Here is a 4,562-nt window from a genome sequence, read left to right as displayed (position 1 = left end):
CACTATGTGCATATACAAATGCTGACTAGGATGGAGATGTTGATGATTGGAAGAGCACATCTAGTGGAGCTTTCTTTCTTGGAAAGAAACCTTTTTCATGGATCAACAAGAAACAATCATGTACACAAGTTCTATGGATGAAGTAAATGTTGAAGGATATAAGGGTAGATTGTAATGAACCGGTAGTTATTCACTGTGATAACTCTACTGCTATTGACATATCAAAGAATTCGGTATTTCATTCTAAGACTAAGAACATTTCTATCAAGTATAGTTTTCTAAAGGAGAAGGTGGAAGCAAATGAAGTCAGACTGGTTTATGTGAACACTAAAGAACAGATTGCAGATATCTTTACTAAACCTTTTCCGAATGAATCATTTGAGTACTTCAAAGACGGATTGGGAGTTTCTACCCCTCTAGTAGAGACTTGAGTGATGTTGATTGGCATCAGTCTGGTATGCATTTATCAATGCTATTATTAATTTCTGGATTGATGTGGTGGTGCTACTACTCAGGGGGAGTATTCAGTTGTGTGGTTCAGAGCTTTTATGACTTTTCTTTGATGTTTATGTCAGATTTTTGACATTGATGTCAAAGGGGGAGAGATGTTTATGTGAAAAACAAAGCTTAATAGGGATATCATTCATAGGGGGAGTTTGGTCTGTTGGTTCAAAACTTCATTGTCATATCATTTTGGCGAGATTGTTGGATGTCTTCCATTTGGGGAGACTTGTTTGGCACTTCTTGGCACTTGGATGTTTTTCACATCTAGTGTTGCCATCAATGCTAAAGGGGAAGACTGTTGGAAATTTGGAGGAATTGATTATGTGTTGCATTGATGTTTGTCATTGATGTCAACACTAGATGTTTTGTTGTCTACTGGATTCCAGTAGAGTGGTTGGATTATCATGTTGATCTGGAGATTTATCTTTGGGTTTGGTCAGACTGTTGGAATTGGTTTGGATTGGTTATTCATGTGTTCTTGATGTGTATCACATTTAGTTGGTTCAAGATTTGATGATCTAGATACTATCATATGTTCTAGTAAGCCTTTTGGTTACCGATAAGGGTTCTACCGATAGGACTTTCATCAAGATCTTTTGATGAATCCAATAAGTGGTGTTGGTCCAGCTTCTAGAAGGTTATCAAGATGCTGATGGTTATTATGTTCGTGTTCCAATTGATCGTGGTGTTTCATTTAGCTTATGGAAACCTATTTTGGGTTCAGTGTTATTCTATTAAGTTATGGACTGGTTTATGTAACGTGTTGGATGATGCTCACCATGCGTTACTGGTTGGATTTATTGTTTGGTTAATGTTGTTTCGGTCTTAGCCCGACTTGTCTTATCATTGGTTTATGGGTTTATGTAATGGATTTATTGTATTATCTTTTAGGTGGCTGACTTAATTGTTTAGGTCCCGGGTTGGTATAAATATGATGTAAGATCTCTTTGTAGATCGTAGGTCAATGTTATGAGACTATTTGTGTGTGAATAAAGTTGTAATAATATGCAGAGGTTTTGGTCGATCATTGGTGATCGAATTGGGTTTGTAAAAGAGGTTTAAGACCTCTGGTATTGAGCTTAACCAAAACTCTACTCAGACATAGGAGATGCTATTCTTGGAGTTCATTTATCTTTCTGAATTGTAGTCTGGATTTATTTTATAGTCAGTGAGGCTTCTTTTGTGATGAGAAATGTGCTCTAGGTTTTTGGCCTTCCTGCATGTGCAGGCCCCTCTTATTGTAATCATATACTTGCTGCAAAAGTATTATCTGACTATGGGTAGGCTTCCCACCATGGTTTTTCCCTTTATCGGGTTTTCCACATACAAATCATGGTGTTATGTGTTATGGATGGTTGGTAATTATTCTGTGATTTATGTTTATGCTTAATTATTATATCTTCTATTCCAAGATTTGGTTTATGCATTCCGATAAAAGATTTTGTGTGCTTAAAGTTTTATCATCAATTGACAACTGATTCATGCCCCCCCTCTTAGTTTTCCACCAGTTATCCTAACAAGATCCACATTTCTAAATCTCAAATATGTGCACTCATGTCTAGGTGATATAATTATTTGCATGATTAGTCTCATAGTTATAAGATTGATTTGCAATGGCAAACAACATGAATTTGTAAATTTTGAAGCATCACCCAAGCACTAAAAGTTTCTTAGATATATTGACAAACCACTTTATGTTTGCAATGAATTTCCAACTAAGTATGTACTTATAAAAATATTTTTTTTTTTTAAAATTTTATCTATTTTGTCAATTTATTTTATAAGGGTACACATTCAAGTTTATTATTATTTAATTTTTTTATCGTATATTTAAATGTACACATATATATGTGCATATGTGAATAATGTATGCATGAATGTGCACATACATATATGTAAATTTTAAATGTAAACGTGGTTTAAATTAAATTAAAGTAGTTCACTCAAATTTATTTATTTATAGTAAATCTTAAATATTTATGACAAATATTTGTGATATATGTAAATTATACCATTAGTGATAAATATTCATTTAGATATTTATTTGTTAGTTGTTAATATGAATATTTACTTACAAATGTGAATGTGAACTTTAACATTTTGATTTATATACGAGTAATTATAGATTTACTTTTCTTCTAATTGTTAATGCACATGGTCCACATTACATTCCAATCGACCAAATACCTACATAAGATAAATTTCTAATAGATGATATTTTGCAAATGAACCAATGTCGGCCTCAAATACCCCCACCTCAAAGACCCTCCCAAATATCCCAATTAAAACCCTCTACCTAATGAGGCCCACTTGCGAGCAAATATAAATGAAAATATAAACATACTTCAAAAAAAAAAAATGAACCTAACATGCCCCCATGTAGCACAATTAGCATTTTCAATACAAACCATTGTTGATACACTTAGTTCCATTGGTGCAGAACTATATATATTCCACCCATGGAGGGAGGAGAAGAGGCAATTCTATGTATATGGACTCTCATATAGAGATATTATAGTTAATATTTCTAAACAAAACATAGACCCATATTTATTCACTCTGCCATTAATCAACCTATACCTCCAACCAAAAAAAAGAATTTCAATTACAATCAACCATTTTATGGTCCTACTCTTGCATCTACTTTCATAGATACAACAGAGTTCAAACCATTGTTGAATTTACTATGTTGAGTGATCATCCTACATAGGTACAAATCACATTTTAATTTTTTTCAAATGCATAATATACATATCAAAAATTATTTGGTATAAATGACTAGCTCCAAGACTTCATCTCAATTTGATCAACTATGTTTTGCATTGACAAATATACAACTGGACACACCTTACAAGGTAAACCAATAAATTGACCCTGAAACTGTGTGTATCTAGTTCTAATAAAGTTTTATAAAAAATTAGATATATTTTAATTTACTTGTATAATTTAATTCAACTACATGTGAAAGTTTTTTGCTATAGTATGTGTTGGATATTAGAGTTGTTGGAATGTGTTGTTGTCTTTGATGTCAACATATTCCTATGTTCTTGTGCTTCGGTGTTGCAAAGAGTTAGTTTGATTGGTATATTACAGATATGCTGATGTGGATTTAAGGATTCAAAGATTAGTATCTTCAGTTGATTCAACATGAGTGTCAGTGCTCCAGAAGTTTATTTCATCAAATTATGAGGTCCAGTGTGATGATTGGTTTTTCTGTTGGTTCTGTATTGCAAAGTTGTGATTTCTAGTTTGTATTGCTTTGAAATTGATTTATTATGTTGAGAAGATTTTGGAGAGTATTTGGGACGTTCATGTGTGTCCTTCTTCTGAGTGGTTCATGATTTGAAACTTCACAAGCATATCCTTCAGTTTGTCAATAAGTTATGTTGGTGTTCTTGAGCTCCAGGAGGGAGATGATGATGATTCTAGTAATCCGAGTTGTTGTGGTTACTACGATGGAATTCACATTTCTTGTTGATGTTTTTTGATCATGTTCTATCCGTGTTGCTGGTCTATATTAATTGTTCTGCACATTATTGAATATTTTCTTGGTCTGGTGGTATTCTTTGTGTTATACGACCTTCTAGTCGACCCAATGATTCTTGTGTGTTGTGGATGATCTTGGTGAGATATTCGGTGGTGTTGCGTGTTCAAGGTTTTGATTTAGGTCCATGATATGTCTTTATCAATATTGTATTGGTCTGCATATTGATTTATGTATCTTGTGATGTAATTTTGTAATTAGGTCTTATGAGTTGAGCTAACCTTGAAATTAAGGTTGATGATTTGTATAAATAAGAGTAATAATCATGTAAGATGTGTGTTTGTGTTCCTAGAAGGTGTTGTATATGCAAACAAGCATTTGACCTTTTAGAAGAGTGATGAAGTGAAGAAGAGAGTTAGAGAGAAAATAGTGTGCTTAACTGGAATTGTGATCAGGCATTTGAAGATGTTATTCTTTCAGTTCACGAAATCTGGATTGGTGCCCAATCTTTGTAAGGCAGTGAGCCTTCCTTTCTTTCTTTCGGGGTTGTATCCCTCTCTTGTATTTGAGCAGT

This window comes from Cryptomeria japonica, chromosome 9, assembly GCF_030272615.1.
Source record: "Cryptomeria japonica chromosome 9, Sugi_1.0, whole genome shotgun sequence".
In the NCBI taxonomy this organism is placed as follows: Eukaryota; Viridiplantae; Streptophyta; class Pinopsida; order Cupressales; family Cupressaceae; genus Cryptomeria; species Cryptomeria japonica.
This window is presented reverse-complemented; position numbering follows the sequence as displayed.